This window comes from Phyllobates terribilis, unplaced genomic scaffold (assembly GCF_046119375.1).
Source record: "Phyllobates terribilis strain yellow unplaced genomic scaffold, ASM4611937v1 Scaffold_61__1_contigs__length_8056638, whole genome shotgun sequence".
Classification (NCBI taxonomy): domain Eukaryota; kingdom Metazoa; phylum Chordata; class Amphibia; order Anura; family Dendrobatidae; genus Phyllobates; species Phyllobates terribilis.
The window spans coordinates 7,885,442-7,906,696 of NW_027362821.1; the positions used below are offsets into that span (position 1 = coordinate 7,885,442).

At 47.6% G+C, this 21,255-nt stretch overlaps 2 protein-coding genes across 2 annotated transcripts in view; one reads left to right on the plus strand and one right to left on the minus strand.

Annotated features, from left to right (window-relative positions):
* The window catches only part of LOC141192458 (uncharacterized), a 118,461-nt gene that overhangs the window by 31,917 nt on the left and 65,289 nt on the right, over positions 1–21,255 (minus strand). The window lies entirely within an intron of this gene.
* LOC141192457 (uncharacterized) overlaps positions 8,775–21,255 on the plus strand; it is a 39,030-nt gene continuing 26,549 nt past the window's right edge. Inside the window, exon 1 of the mRNA XM_073661990.1 lies at positions 8,775–8,835. The gene's annotated coding sequence lies outside the window, so the exon portion shown is untranslated. The remainder of the gene's footprint in view (positions 8,836–21,255) is intronic.

A 21,255-nucleotide genomic window follows, 5' to 3' on the forward strand; every position in this document is an offset into this window, starting at 1 on the left:
GGAGCGGAGCCGCGCGTGTACCAGGCGTACGGAGCGGAGCCGCGCGTGTACGAGGCGTACGGAGCGGAGCCGCGCGTGTACGAGGCGTACGGAGCGGAGCCGCGCGTGTACGAGGTCGTACGGAGCGGAGCCGCGCGTGTACGAGGTCGTACGGAGCGGAGCCGCGCGTGTACGAGGCGTACGGAGCGGAGCCGCGCGTGTACGAGGCGTACGGAGCGGAGCCGCGTGTACGAGGCGTACGGAGCGGAGCCGCGCGTGTACGAGGCGTACGGAGCGGAGCCGCGCGTGTACGAGGCGTACGGAGCGGAGCCGCGCGTGTACGAGGCGTACGGAGCGGAGCCGCGCGTGTACGAGGCGTACGGAGCGGAGCCGCGCGTGTACGAGGCGTACGGAGCGGAGCCGCGCGTGTACGAGGCGTACGGAGCGGAGCCGCGCGTGTACGAGGCGTACGGAGCGGAGCCGCGCGTGTACGAGGCGTACGGAGCGGAGCCGCGCGTTCGAGGCGTACGGGGCGGAGTCGCGCGTGTACGAGGTGTACGGAGCGGAGCCTTGTGTGTACGGAGCCGTGTGTGTACGGAGCCATGTGTGTACGGAGCCGTGTGTGTACAGTGCCGTGTGTGTACAGAGCCGTGTGTACGCTGTATACAGCTGTATACTCCCCAAGTTCGGTTGCAGACACCGCGGCTCTTTATCAGACTGTAGAAGAACTGACACTGGATACTCGGTAAAACTGCGCTCGGACGTCGCCTGTTTCTCGCACAGATATTGATAACATAAGATGGAGTCAGACGAACCCTCCTACAAAACCTGAAAACAAAGTCATTACTACAGGACTGGATGAGAAAGGAATTTATTCTACAAGAAACGCTGGGGCCACGAATGAGAGAATCCGGGCCCCGTGGCTGGATACTCCGGACCCCCGGCGTGTTAGGAGCAGACGGGGTCTTTGTCCCTGGAGCTTCTCTGCTCGGTATAATGAGACTCTGATCTTGTTCTTATAAAGAGGGTTGGAGTAAAATAGAAGCTGCCTGAATATGAGGACCTTGTCTGATCTCTATGTCCTTGTGTACAGAGCTATGGAGATAGCGCTATTCTCTGTATAATAGATGTGATGTCGCTGGAGCCCTAATATTCCTGTACAGGGGTCTCTGTAGAGATAATCTTACCCCAGCATTATAGATCGGGAGAAGGGAAAAGGGATTGGGGACATTTTATTGTAATTTCCCTGTAATAAAAACTGTAATAAAATATAACGGATTAATAAAAAGTGTTTAGTTTTCCCACCATTTTGTCTGTAGGAGGTAAAGAGCCGAGGCTGAAGATGCTTTATCTACAAAAGGCCCCACTATCAGTATTTGGTCAGTATTTTTTCTCAGGAGTGGGTGACAAATGCAGAATTGGTGACTTGTTTCTATTATACCTTTTCTCTGATTGTTCCTCACCTGGTTTTGGCTCCCACTCCTGAGAAAAAATACTGACCGAATACTGATAGTGGGGCCGTGGCCAAAGAGGGAGGATTGGAAACTCCGAATGTCCTTGTCTATTTGGGGATTAGGAGTTAGGAAAAGGGGCAGGAGAACATTTTGGGTTTTGTTTTGGGGGCAAGAGATGCAATATTTGTCCATATAGTGTAAATATATGAATACAGTTCGGTCCAGAAATATTTGGACAGTGAATCTTTGTGATTTCAGCTCTGCAGGCCACTAATTTGGATTTTAAAATGAAACAACTGAGATGTAATTGAAGCGGAGACTTTCAGGTTTAATTAAAAGGATTAAACAAAAATCTCCTGTGAAACGTTTAGGAATTACAAACATTTTTCTACGAAGCCTCCTCATTTCAGGGGCTGAAAAGTAATTGGAGAAATTAACTTTACCATAAATAAAATGCTCATTAATACTTTGTAGAGAATCCTTTGCAGCTGTGACGGCCTGAAGTCTGGAAGCCATGGACGTCACTAAACGCTGGGTTTCCTCCTTTGTGAGGCTTTGCCGCCTTTACTGCAGTGACTTCAGTTGTTGGTTGTTTGTGGGTCTTTCTCCCTTATGTTTTGTCTTCAGCCTGTGAAATGCAGCTCGATGGGGTCGAGATCTGGTTACTGACGTGACCATTGCGCCATCACAGAATATTTCACTGCTTTACAGTAAAAAACTCCAGAGTTGCTTTCGCACTATGTTTTGGGTCATTGTCCATCTGTATTGTGAAGAACTGATCATGTGACTGCTGTCCATGTGATCTTCTCTGCCCAGCCACATGACCGTGACTATAATGATGTGATCGTACATCACTTCCCATTCTGCCACCACATTATTCATTATCATGTGTTTTTTTTTATGTGCCGAATCCGTCAGCACCTCCAGTATTGGCGCGTCAGCGGTGAGATGACTGCTTCCTCTCACGTGTTGGTCGCATCACATGAAAACAGCACCATCAATCATGCACACAGGCACCTTGTTTTCAGTGGGCGGGCCATCTGAAGATAGTGTCTGAAGTCACTACCGCTTCTTGGATGATGTTCCATTCATTTTGTATGTGCAGGAATCCACATGCGTTACAACTTTTTGATTGGGTCCTACATGTAAATAGCCTGGTTGTTCAGTCCACCATCTCCCCATGACGAAGCCAGGTGCAATACGTGCGTCGGGTGTGTTTTTCCCTTTTGACTGGTGAGGTTACTTTATGCTACTGTGCATTTCTTACACTTTAATATTAATATAATATAATGATGGTCTGTTTCAATTCAATGAGAGCTCTTTTCCGCATTATGGGTTCACAGCAACAGTTTCCAAATACAAATGCCACACCTGGAATCAGCTCCAAACCTTTTACCTGCTTAATTGATGATGGATTAATGAGGGAAGAGCCCATGCAGTCAATGAAAGAGCTTTTGAGATAATTGTCCAATTACTTTGGTCCCATGAAAAAGATACTGCTCCATATTAAAGAGCTGTAATTCCTAAACCCTTCAATTAGGATGTGAATACCCTCAAATTAAGGCTATGGCCCCACTATCAGTTTTTGGTCAGTATTCGGTCAGTATTTTTTCTCAGGAATGGGAGCCAAAACCAGGTCACATGACCGTGAATCGCTGATGGGCTGGCATGACAACCTGGGGTCTGCAGGAGACCCCTGCGGTTGTCATTGCCAGGATGCTATGAACGCCGCCTAGCGGTCGGCGCTCATAGCCAGTGAGCATTTCTGCTACACACAGGTCATCTGATGATCGCAGCTTCTACTCTCCCATAGAGACTATTGAAGGAAGTGAAAAGTAAAAAAAAAATGCTTTTAAAAATATTTAAAAAATATAAAAGTTTAAATCCCCCCCTTTCACCACATTCAAAATAGAATAACAAAAAAAATAAAATATACAGATATTTGGTGTCGCTGCATTTAGAATTATCCAATCTATCAATATATGGGCAGCTGACCAGTGCTCAACGGCCAGTGGCGGCTGCCCCATAGTTAGCCCGGCTCCCGAAGTAACAAAGAGGGGTGGAAAGGTAGGGTAGCATGGTGGCTCAGTGGTTAGCACTGCAGTCCTGCAGCCCTGCAGCTCTGGGGTCCTGGGTTCAAATCCCACCAAGGATAACATCTGCAAGGAGTTTGTATGTTCTCCCCGTGTTTGTGTGGGTTTCCTCCGGGTTCTCCAGTTTCCTCCCACACTCCAAAAACATACTTTAAAATAAGTAGAGGGGAGAGAGCACAGATTGTAAGTGCAGTATCAAGACTCAAATATATATTAAATAAGTGCTGGTTGCACTCACCTTTATGATGTCATAATAAACTTGTCAATAATTCCAAAATAACCATAAGAAAGAAAAATGAGCTGCACTCACCAGTCCTTAAAAGCAGAATCTTTATTTCCTGAGGATAAAAAGTCCGGCAAGCAGGGAGAGCGGGGAAGAAAAAAGCCAACAACAGCTGTTTCACGTGAAGACGCTTCTACAGGTCTGTGTTACAAACCTTTTAGTAGCCATTTGTGCATGATGGGAGGATGACTTATAGCGTTTTGATAAAAGACTATCTCGTGTAAATTTTTGTGCTTTCTCAAGTGCGGTATTTAGTTCATGTCTAGGATAACCACGAGCAAGAAAGTTGTTTTTCAACTCAGAAGCCTGATCAAGAAAGGTTTGGTCAGAAGTATTCAATTTACGCAGACGGAGAAATTGGCTGTATGGAACCACAGATTTAGTCTGCACTGGATGAGCACTATTATAATGTAACAAAGTATTACCAGCTGAAGGTTTTTTAAATAATTATGTGTGAATGGTATTATTTTCAATTGAAATGGAAACATCCAGAAAATCAAGAAAAAGTCCTCCAAAATTCGCAGTAAAATTCATATTAGCTGTATTTGTGGTGTTCAAAAACTGAACAAAAGCCGTAAAATCTTCTGCGGTACCCGACCAAGCGATGAAAATATCATCAATATATCTTAAAAAAGATCTAATACACTTAACAAACGGATTTTTGCAGGAAATAATAAATTGCGTTTCACAAAAAGATAAAAAAAATATTAGCATAGACACACGCTGCGGGTGTGCCCATCGCAGTCCCGATATTCTGGCGGTACCATTGGTTCTGGGACTGAAAACAGTTATTTGAGAGCACAAAATCAAGGCTTTCTAAAATAAAGGAGGAAAATTACTCACTTTTATTAGACTGCATCAGGAATTTTTTTACTGCCTCCAACCCTAGTGCTTTGGGGATGCGAGTGTATAAACTGGTAACATCTATAGAACATAGAGAAAAATCAGGTTGCCAGTTAACCTCCTTTAGAGCAGAGGTCCCCAACCGCCGGTCCGCGGACCAGGACCGGGCCGTTGGGGTTTTTCAGCCGGTCCGCGGCACCACCACAGACAATCACTAAACATTGACAGTGTGCTCTGGTCTGCGGTGGTTCAGAGCACACTGTGTGGGGTGGATGCTGCCCGCTGTTCTAGACTCCCGCAGGGTAGACCTGTAGAGGACCTGTGATGACATCAAGGTACATAATTGTGATGTCACCACAGGTCCTGAAGCAGGATGAAGCAGGGGCGGAACTACCGCCCGTGCAGCCGGTTCATTGAACGGGGGCCCCGAGGGAGAGGGGGCCCCTCCAGCCTCCAGCAGGGCCGCCATCAGGGCATGACTGCCCTGACTCCAGTATGGGGCCCGGCCGGTAGGAGCCCCCTCGGAGCCCCCCTCTTGTGCGTCTCTCTCCTCATGGGGCCCCCGGCCCCATGCAAAGCGCCGGGTCCAGGACATCTCATAATTCCTCTGACTTCCGGTCATGTGACGGCGCCGTCACATGACCGGAAGGCAGGAGAACCTGGTGTCAGCGATTTGGACGAGCGCCAGGATTCTGCAGGGATCGCATGGGGGTAAGTATAACAAGTTTTATTTTTTTTTAAATACAATTAACTAGGAGTGGGGGGAATGGGAGATGCACACGGGGGGAGGGGAGAGATGAGAGATGCACATGGGGGAGGGGAGAGATGAGAGATCCACATGGGGGAGGGGAGAGATCCACATGGGGGGGAGGGGAGAGATGAGAGATGCACATGGGGGGGAGGGGAGAGATGAGAGATGCACATGGGGGGCAAGGGAGAGATGCACGGGGGGGTGAGAGATGCAAGGGGGGGTGAGAGATGCACGGGGGGGTGAGAGATGCACGGAGGGGATGAGAGATGCACGGGGGGGTGAGAGATGCACGGAGGGGATGAGAGATGCACGGGGGGGTGAGAGATGCACGGGGGGATGAGAGATGCACGGGGGGATGAGAGATGCACGGGGGGGATGAGAGATGCACGGGGGGGATGAGAGATGCATGGAGGGGATGAGAGATGCACGAGGGGTGGATGAGAGATGCACGGGGGGTGAGAGATGCACGGAGGGGATGAGAGATGCACGGGGGGTGGATGAGAGATGCACGGGGGGGTGAGAGATGCACGGAGGGGGATGAGAGATGCACGGAGGGGGATGATAGATGCACGGGGGGTGAGCTGCACATGGGGGGGTGAGAGATGCACATGGGAGGGTTATGTTTACATAACTTTGTTGCCTTATAAAGAGCGGGGGGGGGCCCCCAAAAATGTCTTGCACAGGGGCCCACTACAGTCTGTGTCCGCCCCTGGGATGAAGTAAATGCAGCTGAACAGCAGCTGTCAGGACAGCTGCCCTGTCCTGCTGCAGGGCGTGATGGGGCCTCAGTGATGCGGCTCCTGGCACAGCACATTATGTGGAGCTCCTGGCATAGCTCCTGGCGGGGACCTGGTCTACACTATATGATAAGTATGCACTAAACTCCAAATCCCTCCATTACCCCGCCCCCATATGACCAAAGCCCCGCCCACCCTACCCCCTCCTTGCTGGGCCATGGAAAAATGATCTTGCTTCAAGCCGGTCCCTGGTGCAAAAAAGGTTGGGGACCACTGCTTTAGAGCAACCAGAAAACTATCAGTGTCCTTTATGAATGAAGGTATTTTTTGTAGAAACGGTTTTAAAAGCCAATCTATATATCTCGAGAGAGGCTCCAAAAGGGAGCCCACCCCGGAGACAATAGGGCAGCCTGGGGGGATTTTGGTACACTTATGGATTTTAGGTATAGTATACCAATAAGGCCTCAATGGGAATTCTGGCAGAAGCTTTTCAGCAGTAGATTTAGATAGAACGCCTTTCTCTACGTATTTTCTTAATAAAGATCTCAATAAATTTTTATTTTTAAATGTGGGGTCACTAGGTAAAGGTGTAGAAGTATTGGAATCTGCCAATTGCGACAATGACTCTGCCACATAAAAATCTTTATTAAGTAATACTATTTTACCACCTTTATCTGCTTTACGTACAACATCCTTCCAAGATTTAATTTCATTCAAAGCCGATTTCTCATTTTGTGACAAATTAGAAAGCGGGAGTACATAAATCAATGATTCAACCTCCCGGATAACACGATCCTGAAAGGTGTCAATAATATTACCAGGACTAGTGGGAGGTAGAAAAGAAGACGAGATGCCGCCAGTGAAGGCTACATTCTCATTACCGGCAGGTAAATCAGACAACACATCAAAATCAGCATCAAAATCAGCAGGTGGAATAGTATTCAAATTAGCCAAAACATTAGCCGATTATATAGTAGATTACAGGGTTTTTTTAATGGAAGTTACAATAAAATGTCCCCAATCCCTTTTTTTCTTTCTCCTAATCCATAATGCTGGGGTAAGATTATCTCTACAGAGACCCCTGTACAGGAATATTAGGGCTCCAGCGACATCACATCTATTATACAGAGAATAGCGCTATCTCCATAGCTCTGTACACAAGGACATAGAGATCAGACAAGGTCCTCATATTCAGGCAGCTTCTATTTTACTCCAACCCTCTTTATAAGAACAAGATCAGAGTCTCATTATACCGAGCAGAGAAGCTCCAGGGACAAAGACCCCGTCTGGTCCTAACACGCTGGGGGTCCGGCGTATCCAGCCACGGGGCCCGGATTCTCTCATTTGTGGCCTCAGCGTTTCTTGTAGAATAAATCCCTTTCTCATCCAGTCCTGTAGTAATGACTTTGTTATCAGGTTTTGTAGGAGGGTTCGTCTGACTCCATCTTATGTCATCAATATCTGTGCGAGAAACAAGAGACGTCCGAGCGCAGTTTTACCGAGTGTCCAGTGTCAGTTTTCTACAGTCTGATAAAGAGCCGTGGGGTCTGCGACCGAACCTGGGAGTATACAGCTGTATACAGCATACACACACGGCTCTATACACACACGGCTCCATACACCTCATATACATATGGCTCCACTCCGTACACACAGAGCTCCGCTCCGTACATGCATGGCTCCATAGACACAGGGATATGTACATACAGGGCTCCATAAACACACACGGCTCCGCTCCGTACACCTGGTACACATGCGGCTCCGCTCCGTACACCTGGTACATACGCGGCTCCGCTCCGTACACCTCGTACACACGCGGCTCCGCTCCGTACACTTCGTACACACACGGCTCCGCTCCGTGCACCTCGTACACACGCGGCTCCGCTCCGTACACCTCGTACACACGCGGCTCCGCTCCGTACACCTCGTACACACACGGCTCCGCTCCGTACACCTCGAACACACACGGCTCCGCTCCGTACACCTTGTACACACACGGCTCCGCTCCGTACACACACGGCTCAGTACATGCACGGCTCCGTAGACACAGGGCTCCATAAACACACACGGCTTCGCTTCGTACACCTCGTACACACGCGGCTCCGCTCTGTCCGCCTCGTACGCGCGCGGCTCCGCTCCGTACGCCTCGTACACACACGGCTCCGCTCCGTACACCTCGTACACACACGGCTCCGCTCCGTACACCTCGTACACACACGGCTCCGCTCCGTACACCTCGTACACACACGGCTCCGCTCCGTACGCCTCGTACACACACGGCTCCGCTCCGTACGCCTCGTACACACACGGCTCCGCTCCGTACACCTCGTACACACACGGCTCCGCTCCGTACACCTCGTACACACGCGGCTTCGCTTCGTACACCTCGTACACACGCGGCTCCGCTCTGTCCGCCTCGTACGCGCGCGGCTCCGCTCCGTACGCCTCGTACACACACGGCTCCGCTCCGTACACCTCGTACACACACGGCTCTGCTACATCCACACTGTAAACCCCTCCTGACCCCACACATAAACTTCAGCTCATCCAGCACCATGACAACCAGCACAGCAGAGTCCTGCATCCACTGAGGCCCCTGATCATGTGACCCCTGACTCCTCCCCTCTTGTGACCTCATCACAGCTCCTGCGAGCACAGAGCAGCCATATATGTGGTGGCGGCTCTGCAGGTGGAGGTATGTGGAGACCCCCATTACTGGGCGCAGGGGGCATTAACCCCTTCAGCGCCGAGACTCTTTTGGGGTCTTGTGTTGCCCCTTTATAAGAATCATAAGGTTTTTGTTCTGTTTCCTGTAATAGATACATACGACCCAAGTATGGAGACAGGAAGGGAGGAAACGTATTGTTCTCATAGTACAGGACCCCTTTACTGCCCCACAGTGTAATGCCCCCATTATACCCCTTATGCAGTATGTATGATGCCCCCCACAGTGTAATGCCCCCATTATGCCCCTTATGCAGGATGTATGATGCCCCCACACAGTGTAATGCCCCCATTATGCCCCTTATGCAGGATGTATGATGCCCCCACACAGTGTAATGCCCCCATTATGCCCCTTATACAGTATGTATGATGCCCCCACACAGTGTAATGCCCCCATTATGCCCCTTATGCAGTATGTATGATGCCCCCACACAGTGTAATGCCCCCATTATGCCCCTTATGCAGGATGTATGATGCCACCACAGTGTAATGCCCCCATTATGCACCTTATGCAGGATGTATGATGCCCCCCACACAGTGTAATGCCCCCATTATGCCCCTTATGCAGGATGTATGATGCCCCCCACACAGTGTAATGCCCCCATTATGCCCCTTATGCAGGATGTATGATGCCCCCCACACAGTGTAATGCCCCCATTATGCCCCTTATACAGTATGTATGATGCCCCCACACAGTGTAATGCCCCCATTATGCCCCTTATGCAGGATGTATGATGCCCCCACACAGTGTAATGCCCCAATTATGCCCCTTATGCAGTATGTATGATGCCCCCCACACAGTATAATGTTCCCACAGTACCGCTTGAGGTTGGAATAATCCCTCTGGAGTTGGGTTTCCCTTTCCCTGCTCCCCTACATGTAGACCCTCGAGCATGTATACATGCAGGTAGGGAAGCAGTCTTCACTAGATATTGAGGCTTTGTACAGTAATATACCACATGAGGATGGTATCAGAGGAGTAAGACGTTTCTTGAAATCGAGATCAATAGAGTGTAGCAGACATAATGACTTCATGGAGGATCTTCTAAAATTCACTCTTACTCATAACTTCTTCCTTTTTGACTGGAAGTACTTCTCCCGAGCTCAGCTGTACTATGATGAGGAGCCCCTGTGCCCCCTCGTATGCTAACCTATTCCTGGGATGGTGGGAGGAAACCACAATATTCAGGGATGATCATAAGTGGTGGCATCCATATACTGGGACATAGTATAGATATATTATCTGCTCGGGGACGAGTGAAAAGTTTCTTGAATTTGTCAGGGAACATAACATCAATAAAGTGGACCTTAGATTTATATCAGAGTTGAATTATTACCAGTTGCCTTTCCTAGATGTACTAATCAAGAAAGATTGCAATGGGACCCTAGGGACACTCATATATCATAAACCTACAAGCACTAATAAACTATTGAAGTGGGATAGCCACCACCCCATGCTGCAAAGAAAAAAGAAAAAAAAAACAATATCCATGGGCCTATTTTTATGGTTGAGAAGAAACTGCTGTAATGTCACAGATTTGAATATACTGGCCATAGACATGAACACCAGATTCATGGAAAAAGGGTACAGACACTCCTTCATACCTAACCAAGAAAAAGATGGGATAACACGAGTAATAGGAGTGACCGTATCTTTAATATCCTCAGAAAACACTAGTATGTACTTGTAGTCAACCCGGACCTGGGGGTGCTGTGTGATCTACTCACACAATAACTTTCAGAAAGGGTTGGTCAATTAGGGACCGTTTAGTGCAAGGGGACTTGTCTAGATAGAAGAATCTGCTGTTTCTTTAGATGTGGAGAATGTTGTACATAGATTTACATGGTCTCATCCAATTACATCTCGAGTTCCTCTACAGGTAAAACCTTTTTCCAGAGCCAGAGGGATTATTTCAACTGTAAAACTTCAGGACTTGTATATATGGCCACATGCACCTGTCCCCTAGATTATGTAGGCACGACCAAGAGGCAATCTAGGAGGAGGGTGGGGAGCACTTGAGAGATATACTCCATGGTCGAGACACATGAACAGGGCACATTGAGGTGAAACCAGAGACATCTCCTTTGTATCATTGAGGTGGTTAAACCCAATGTGAGAGGAGGTGATCTCAGTAGATGTATCCTCAAAAAGGAAAGTAAGTGAATTTCCAGACTTGATTCATAAACCCCTAAGGGACTCGATAAGCAAATTTCCTATGCCTGTTTTGTGTGAATACAGTCCCATTCTGGATTACATTTTTGGGTTTTATACTCTAACCATTGTTACTCAGTTCCCTGTGAATCGGGTTCACATATTGTTTTACTTCATCGAGATATCTGAGCTCCTATATCAGAATTATTTCTTATCAGTTATATCACACACATATACTATTTAGTAATTAACAAGTGTGGTGATCCTTGTAGATCTCTAATTATGCAATAGGGGTCAAATTTGACCATTTAGGAATATACTGTGGGCTATCATCATCTCATATTTTATGTAGTGATGAAATAGATCTACATGCCTATTGCTTGATGGGAGAATGTGCAATACTTGTGTGACGATACAGCGTAAAATCTTAATTAGCCAGACGATTAGATTTGTTAATCCAAGACAAATACATTATTGTGTTTTATTAGAGATTGCTGGCTGTGTTTTACTAATGTTCTGCTTGCTCGTCCGTTTATGTACACTAATTTAACTTGTAAAGTGTCCAGCATTCCACTAATCTCATTAGTATCTCAGGAGCCTCTAACCATTGTTCAAGAAATTGTCCAGGCCCATTGTGTAAGTGTTGAAAGAAGATCCGGCGGAGCCTTCACCTCAGGGAGTCTCACATGTAGACCCAGTTGATGAGGTCACCTGAGAAAGATACCTCCACTAATGCACACTTAGCTTTGGGGGGGGGGTGAGAGCAGTTCTGCCATTCAGGGGGCTGAGCCCAGAGAAGCAGAAGGGACATGTGTTTCTATAGTAGTCACACTTGAAACAGAGATTGGAGAAAGACTTTACAAAGAGAATGAGAGACATCCTTCAGGACAGCAGATGGATTGCATGGCATTTTCCAAAGAGGTGCAGTGTTCTATTCTAAATGATTCTATTCTAACGGTATCAGCCCTGACTGGAAAGATACAGATCTCCTCCATTTGACCATCAGAGAGACCATGGATACGTTTTGGGGAGACCAGGAGAGGACAAAGAAATCACCTGGCCCCATGGATATATTGTTTGGGGTTGGCAGGAGGGACCCACCAGTGTCTTCGCAACTTGTTTTTAGTCTCCCATGATGCTGATCTCAGAGAGAGGATTTTTCTGTTAGTGGAATGCAATCCAATACCATATGTGCTCCGGTGTGGAACGTAGACATCCTGGCATACGCAATCGCAGACAATGATCCTAGATATGTTCCGGCGTAGAACGCATAACTATGGGAATGCGCAGTCACAGATACCAGTGGGGCGGTGGCAATCAGTTTATTTAGTGTTTCAGTGTAAAGCATGTCAATTCCGGACATGCACACTAGGTGATGGACATTATCGGACCTCTAGTGCATGAGAAGTAGCGCAGGCGCAGTACATTATTGTAGACAGGCTCCATTCTATATATCCTATGACAATTCACCTCTAGGAATGGGAATGGGTCTCCTAGTCTGGGAGGTGTTTTGGATGAATTGGGATATTTATACATGGACACCTGGCTATTAGACACACTATGCTGCACATCATGAATTATCATCCCTGTATTAAGCCTCCTGATGAAGCTGTTGGGGAAACGCGTTGAGGCGGATTATTGAAACATTCTGTGTACCATACCATTTCCTTTATATATACCTTGATACGTATCTGGTTCTATTTAATGTATCAGTGTATTTTATACAGTTGAAACCAGAAGTCTCCATACACTATATAAAAAGACACATATGATGTTTTTCTCAATATCTGACATGAAATCAGAATAAACCTTTCCCATTTTAGGTAAATTAGGATTATCATAATTTTTAATATTTCCCAAATGCCAAAATAATGAGAGAGAGAGAATGTTTTAAGGCATCTTTATTACTTACTGCAAAGTCAAAAGTTTACATACATTTAATTAGTATTTGGTACCATTGCCGTTAACCCCTTTGTAGCCCAAGGCGTACTAATATGTATCTGTGCCCTGGGACTTAAGAGCCTAATACATATTAGTATGTCCTAGCTTTAATGCGGTCCCTCAACCAAAGTCGCGGTGATCGCATTAAATCTCCGGCGCCATCTTACTTCAGGGTAGATGGCGCCGTCATCCCAGGTTGTTTGCGCCGCCTCACCCACACACACAGGATCGCTGTGATTGGCTGTTCAGAATTGAACAGCCAATCACAGCATTTCTCACGGTTTCCGGCAATCAGATTGCTGGAAACAGTGATGTGCAGCCTAGGATCGGTGCTCATAAGAGCATCGATCCTAGGCTGTTGCTAAGAGACCCCAGCCCTCTCCCCAACCCGCTATGATCGGTGTGATCGCCAGTCACATCGATCGCACCGATCATACCGCGACTGCGCGGTGACCGGCTTGTGATCTACCTGTCACCGCCCCATGACCCCTTGTGATGTCAGCTGAGGCCCCAGAGCGCTCTGATTGGAGCGATCGATGATGACCTCGATCGCTTCAATCAGAGTACCTGAACACAGGTGACAAGGCGGTCACAGGGCGGTGACCGGCTTGTCGCCTCCCTGTGACCCCCTGTGATGCTGCCCAAGCCTTAGCCATCTCTGATTGGTGCGATCAATGTCATCATCGATCGCGCCAACCAGAGTGCCTGACCGGGAGGTGACCGGCTGGTGACATACAGAGCGGTCACGTTTGATCACCTCTGTGCTGGGCCTTGTGTTACCACAGGAGCACCTGTGACACCACAAGACCTTCTCACGTGCTCCAGTTGCTGCTGCTCCGGCGTCCTGCTGCGGTCTCCTGCGTCCTGGGTCTCCTGCTGCTGCAGATCTTGCTCCAGAACCTGCTGCTGAAAGAAGAACAGAGAAGACTTTGGTAAGTCCATCCCTGTTCTCCCCTCATCCACCCCAACCCCCCTCCCCCTTTTTACCCACCCTGCCCCCAGTTTTTTAATTTTTTGTGCCTTCTGCAGCGGCTGAGCGCTGACCCGTGACTACGTCACTGATCAATGTCGTGCTCGCTGCTTTTCAATTCATTTTTTTCATCCCTGTCAATTCTTTCTCTGCCCCCCTCCCCTCACTTTGTACCACCTCCGTGCGTGCATCCAGCAGCCACCGAGAGTTGATCGGTGACGCAAATCACTGATCAGCACTTGTGCTCGCTACTTTGCCTTTTTTTCAACTAACCTTTTTTCTTTTCTAGAGGGCGGTCGCGCTGTCCGATTTTGCGCCGTGCTGGGCCACAGAAGCCTGTGACACCACAATCGCCGCTCCTGCTCCAGAAGACATCTGATAGACGACATCTGAAAGTCGACAACTGTAAGTAGGATTTTTTGATCCCTTCTCATCCACCCCAATCCCCCTCTCGCCCTTCCCATCCCCCTTTCTGCCACCAAGTGCTGATCATCACTTCATCGCTCGACTGTTGTCCGTTTTTGTTTTTTTTTGCGCTTCCTGCAGCGGCCGAGCGCTGATCAGTGACCACAGATCACTGATCAGCACTCGTGCTCGGTGTTTTACACAACCTCGTCCTTTGCACCACATCCGCGCGCACACCCAGCAGCTGCCGAGAGTTGATTGGTGACATAGTTCACCGATCCACACTCGTGCTCGCTGTTTGCACCACCTACGGTAGTTCCTTTTTTCTCTTTTTTTTTTTCAGAAAAAAAAGTTCACACCAAGCGCACTGACACACATACACACGCTCTAAATAAAGTACTGACACACAGGCACCACATACATAACTAAAAAAAAAATGTCCCGCTCATCCCAAACTCACTATTCAGTGGAGGAGGCATACCCTTTTCTTGCCTCCGACACTGACAGCGAGGGCGAGGATCCCACCTTTCTTTATTTTTCTGACTCCTCGTCATCCTCCTCTTCCTTCTCAGGTCAAATAAATAGAAAATGAAAAACCAGCACTTATTCCAATCGCATACCTTTGTGCAGTCCAGTGAGCGTCAGTCACAAATAGCCAGGGATCGCTAATCAGCAGGTGCTCTGCCCAAAGAAAGATTTTTCCTTTGATATCCTGTTATCAGATAGATTATGGCACTCCAGCAAGCCATTGAATATGAAGATCCTTTATTCTTTACTCACAATTTTAAAACATGGAGTCGGGAAAGCGGGAGTCCTTCAGGTTCTGCTGTACCGCCACTCAGACGCCCCAGGAGAAAAGATGAACCAGTGCCCCCCCCCCCACTACTGACCCCATGTGGACCTCGGCCTCCAAAAATTATGAGCCACTGATTCCTGATTTTGTGGCGGAATCAGGAATCAAGTTTGACACCACCAGCCTCACAGAGCTAGACTTTTTCAAAGACTTTTTCTTTGAGGATCTTGTAAACCTCTTTGTGGGCCAAACTAATTTATACACTCATCAATTTTTGGAACAAAACCCCTCTTCATCATTTTCTAACTGGTCTCCTGTAGACGCAGTAGAAATAATGACGTTTTGGGGCCTGGTCCTTCATATGGGGATCCTGAAGAAGCCAGAACTTTGGCGATATTGAAGTGTTGACGTTTTGTATAACACTCCAGTGTTACAAATGGTCATGACCCGGAAACGTTTTCAGGCCATCCACAAGTTCTTGCATTACATCGATAATGCAAGGTGTCCGGCACGCAATGACCCGAACTTTGATCATCTTTTCAAAGTTCGATCGGTCATCGTCCACTTCAACAACAAGTTTGCTGAAGTGTACGTGCCCCAAAGGGACATCTGCGTGGATGAGTCCTTAATGGCTTTTATGGAGCGGCTTGGATTCCGGAAGTACCTGCCCAGTAAGAAGGCCAAGTACGGAATCAAGCTGTATAAACTTTGTGAGAGTACCTCAGGGTACACTCACAAGTTTAGAGTTTATGAACGGAAGGACTGCCGGATTGAATCCCCTGAATGCCCCCCTGTTCTGGGAGTGAGTGGGAAAATCGTGTGGGACTTGGTGCACCCACTGCTGGATAAAGGTTATCACTTGTGCGTGGATAACTTTTATACCAGTGTCCCTCTCTTCAAGTCCCTCTCTGCGCGACGTACCGCAGCCTCCAATACTGTCTGCAAAAATAGAGAGGCCTCCCAAAGATGCTAATTGGGAAGCTGCTCAGAAGGGGTGAGAGCAGTTCCCAATGTAGCGATCAACCTCTGGTGGTCAAGGACAAGAGGGATGTCCTTTTCTTGACCACCATACATGGTGATGGCAGCACCGTCAGCATTGTACAAGTTTCCACTACACAGGTCGTCAAACCAGACTGTGTAGTGGGGTACAACAAGTACATGGGGGGGAGTTGATCTCTCTGATCAAGTCCTCCAGCCGTACAGTAGTGCTTTAAGAAAGGCCAAGGTGTGGTACAAGAAGTTGGCCGTGCACATTATACAGATGGCAATGCACAACGCTTTCCTTCTGTCACAATGTGCAGGCCAGACTTCTACGTTGTACCTTCAGTTCCAGGAGGTAGTTATCAAGGCCCTGATATTTTGCACTGGTGACGGAGCGTGCCCCAGTACTTCCGGAACTGAAGGTCCTCGAATTGTACCAGACCAGCATTTCCCGGGGCAGATACCTTTTTTTCCGCTGTGAGGGAAGTCACAAAAGAAGTGCCGAGTGTGTTTATAAAAGGTGAATACGCCAGGACACCATTTATCAATGTGACACCTTCCCCGACAAACCTGGCCTGTGCATGAAAGAATGCTTCAAAAGGTACCATAGTTCCATGGACTACTAAATTAATTTCTGACGTATGACAACCTGACGAACACTACACAACTAACATAGTGTTCGCCAGTTTGTCATACATCAGTTGTGTAGTGTTCGTCAGGTTGTCCTACACAACTGACGTATGACACTACATTATAAGATTCACAAATCGGGTATCCGTTCCAAAAGGGGGCACTTGTTGGCCATTTCCACTGTTTAGGCACATCAGGGGCTCTGAGAACGTGACATGACGCCCTCAGACAATTCCAACAAAGTCTGCATTCCAAAGCGTCACTCCTTCCCTTCCGAGCCCTGCAGTGCACCCAAACAGTAGTTTTCTCCAACACATGGGGTATCAGCGTACTTGGGAGAAATTGCACAATAACTTTTGGTTTCCAATTTCTCCTGGTACACTTGTGAAAATAAAAAAAAATTGGGGGTTAAACTAAAATTTTAGTGAAAAAGAGTTAAATGTTCATTTTTTCCTTTCACGTTCAATTAATTGCTGTGAAGCACATGAAGGGTTAATAAAGTTCTTGAATGTGGTTTTGAGCATCTTGAGGGGTGCAGTTTTTAGAATGGTGTCACTTTTGGGTATTTTCTGTCATAAAGACCCTTCAAAGTGACTTCAAATGTGATGTGGCCCCTAAAAAAATGGTTTTGTAAATTTTGTTGTAAAAATGAGAAATCGCTGGTCAACTTTTAACCCTTATAGCTCCCTAAGAAAAAAAAAAATTGTTTCCAATATTGTGCTGATGTTAAGTAGACATATGGGAAATGTTATTTATTAACTATTTTGTGTAACATATCTCTCTGATGCAGTGGTGTACCGCCAATGGGGGCAGACCACGCCACTGCTATGGGGCCCGTGGCCGGAGGGGGCCGTGAGGGCCCCAAACAGCATGGGAACGAGGAGGATAGGTGAGTAAGAGGTTGCAGTGGCAGAGGAGCGGGTTGCGCAGTGGAGGAGCGGTGCACATGCTGCAGCCACCACGTGTCCCCGCTGCTAAAGGGCCATGAATATTCCCTCTTCTCCACTCCCATAGGCGAGGAGAAGACGGAATATTCATTCTCTTTAGTAGCGGGCACGGAGGAGCGCTGAGCCGCATCTCCTGCTGTCAGTGGAGAGGAGTGAATGTGCTGGCAGCAGCTCACCTCGGCTTCTGAGAGCGCGCGCTGCTCAGATGCCGACATGACCTGCAGCAGACAGGATGCAGCGCTGGAGCAGAGGTGAGGGAAGGAAGGTGAGTATAAGTGTTTATTGTTTTGTGTGCAGTGATTGGGGGGTTGAGGAGGCCACACATACCAGGAATGAGGGATTGAGGAGGCCACACATACCAGGAATGAGGGATTGAGGAGGCCACACATACCAGGATACTTGGATTGAGGAGGCCACACATACCAGGAATGGGGGATTGAGGAGGCCACACATACCAGGAATGGGGGATTGAGGGGGCCACACATACCAGGATACTTGGATTGAGGAGGCCACACATACCAGGATTGGGGGATTGAGGAGGCCACACATACCAGGATTGGGGGATTGAGGAGGCCACACATACCAGGATTGGGGGATTGAGGAGGCCACACATACCAGGATTGAGGGATTGAGGAGGCCACACATACCAGGATTGAAGGATTGAGGAGGCCACACATACCAGGATTGGGGGATTGAGGAGGCCACACATACCAGGATTGGGGGATTGAGGAGGCCACACATACCAGGATTGGGGGATTGAGGAGGCCACACATACCAGGATTGGGGGATTGAGTAAGCCACACATACCAAGATTGGGGGATTGAGGAGGCCACACATACCAGGATTGGGGGATTGAGGAGGCCACACATACCAGGATTGGGGGATTGAGGAGGCCACACATACCAGGATTGGGGGATTGAGGAGGCCACACATACCAGGATTGGGGGATTGAGGAGGCCACACATACCAGGATTGGGGGATTGAGGAGGCCACACATACCAGGATTGGGGGATTGAGGAGGCCACACATACCAGGATTGGGGGATTGAGGAGGCCACACATACCAGGATTGGGGGATTGAGGAGGCCACACATACCAGGAATGGGGGATTGAGGAGGCCACACATACCAGGATACTTGGATTGAGGAGGCCACACATACCAGGAATGGGGGATTGAGGAGGCCACACATACCAGGATTGGGGGATTGAGGAGGCCACACATACCAGGATTGGGGAATTGAGGAGGCCACACATACCAGAATTGGGGGATTGAGGAGGCCACACATACCAGGATTTTGGGATTGTGGGGGCCACACATACGAGGATGGGGAAATTTACCAGTAGCTGCTGCATTTCCCACCCTAGGTGTATACTCAAGTCAATAGGTTTTCCCATTTTTATGTGGTAAAATTAGGGGCCTCGGCTTATATTCGGGTCGGCTTATTTACAATATTTGGTATTTTAAAATCAGTGAGTACGTGGTGCCCATAATACTGCAGGACTGTGGCGTGCATTATACTATATGGGGGCTGCATTTTACCCTATGGGGTGTGTAATATACTGTATGGAGGACTATGGGGAGTGCATTATATTCTATGGAGGACCATGGGAAGTTCATTATACTATATGGAGGATTCTGGGGGGTGCATTATACTATATGGAGGTTTATGGGGGGAGCATTATACTATATGGAGGATTATGGGGGTGCATTTTACTATATGGAAGATTATTGGTGGTGCATTATACTATATGGAAGGCTATGTGGGGCCATTATAATATTTTGAGGGCTATGTGGGGGGCCATTATACTGTATGAAAGCAATTATACAGTGTGAATGTTTGTGTGGGGTCATTATACTGTTTGGAGGGCTGTGTGGGGGCCATTATACTGTTTGGAGGGCTGTGTGGGGCCATGATAGTGTATGGAGGGCTCTGTGGGGTTCACAGTTGGGGGATTATACTGTGTTAGGGTCACCATACTTTGCCGTGGGAGTTGAAGTGGGGTACAATAGTGTCATTATACTGTGCATGTGGAGGAATTCATCATAGGGGTATCATACTGTTTGGGGGGCACTTTTGTTGGCATCATACTTTATGGGGGCAATGAAGGAGGAATCTACGACTTCAGAAGGAGGTAAATTACTATGTAAAGGCTGGAAAGTTATGAGATCTGCTCTTCTGTGACGCAGACAAATATTTTTTTTTTTTGTAGAGGGGGGGGGCCCAATTAGAGCTTCTGCTATGGGGCCCCATGACTTCTATGTACGCCCCTGCTCTGATGTAAGGGCATGAAAATTCAAAGTTTGAAAATTGTGAAATTTTCAAAACTTTCCCCAAATTTCCATTTTTTTTCACAAATAAACACAAGTGATATAGAAGAAATGTTACCACTTTCATGAAGTACAATATGTCATGAAAAAACAATCTCGGAATCAGGGAGTTCTTACCTCATAAAGTGACAGTGGTCAGAATTGTAAAAATTGGCCTGGTCATTAACGTGCAAACCACTCTGGAGGGTATAGGGGTTAAACTGAATGATTTGGGTCAAGCATTTGGGATATCCTTCCACAAGCTTCTCACAATAGTTCGGTTGGAATTTGGGCCCTTTCCTCAATACAAAACTGGTGTAACTGATCCAGGTTTGTAGACCGCCTTGCTCGCACCTGCCTTTTCAGCTTTACCCATAAATTTTCAATAGGATTGAGATCAGGGTTTGTGATGGCTACTCCAAAACATTGACTTTGGCAGCCACTTTGTTACCATTTTGGCAGTATGCTTCGGGTCATTGTCCATTTGGAAGACCCTTTTTCGCCCAAGCTTTAACTTCCTGGCTAATGTCTTGAGATGTTGCTTCAGTATTGTCAAATTATATTTTGTTCTCATGATGCCATCTATTTTGTGATGTGCATCAGTCCATCCTGCAGCAAAACAACTCCACAACATGATGCTGTCACTCCCGTGTTTCACAGTTGGGATGGTGTTCTTAGGCTTCCAAGCTTCTCCCTTTTTTCCTCCAAATGTAACAATGGTAATTATGCCCAAAATTTTAGTTTAATCAAACCACAGGACATGCCTCCAAAAATGAAGGTCTTTGTTCCTGTGTGCATTTGCCAACATTAATCTGGCTTTTTTATGTTTCTTTTGGAGTAATGGCTTCTTCCTGGCAGAGTGGCCTTTCAGCCCATGTTGATACAGCACTCGTTTCACTGTGGATATTGACACAGTCTCACCAGCTTCCGCCATCATCTTCACAAGGTCTCTTGCTTTTGTCCTTGGGTTGATATGCACATATCGGACCAAAAGCACGTTCATCTCTGGGACACAGAACCCGCCTACTTCCTGAGCGGTATGATGGCTGGACATTCCCATCTTGTTTGTACTTGCGTATATTTGTTTGTACAGATGAACGAGGCACCCTCGGGTATCTTGAAATTGTACCCAAGGATGAGCTGGACTTGTGCAAGTCCACAATTCTCTTCCTGATATCTTGGCTGATTTCTTTAGACTTTCCCATGATGCTACACAAAGAAGCAGTGTGTTTCAGGTGTGCATTAACATACATCCACAGATGTGT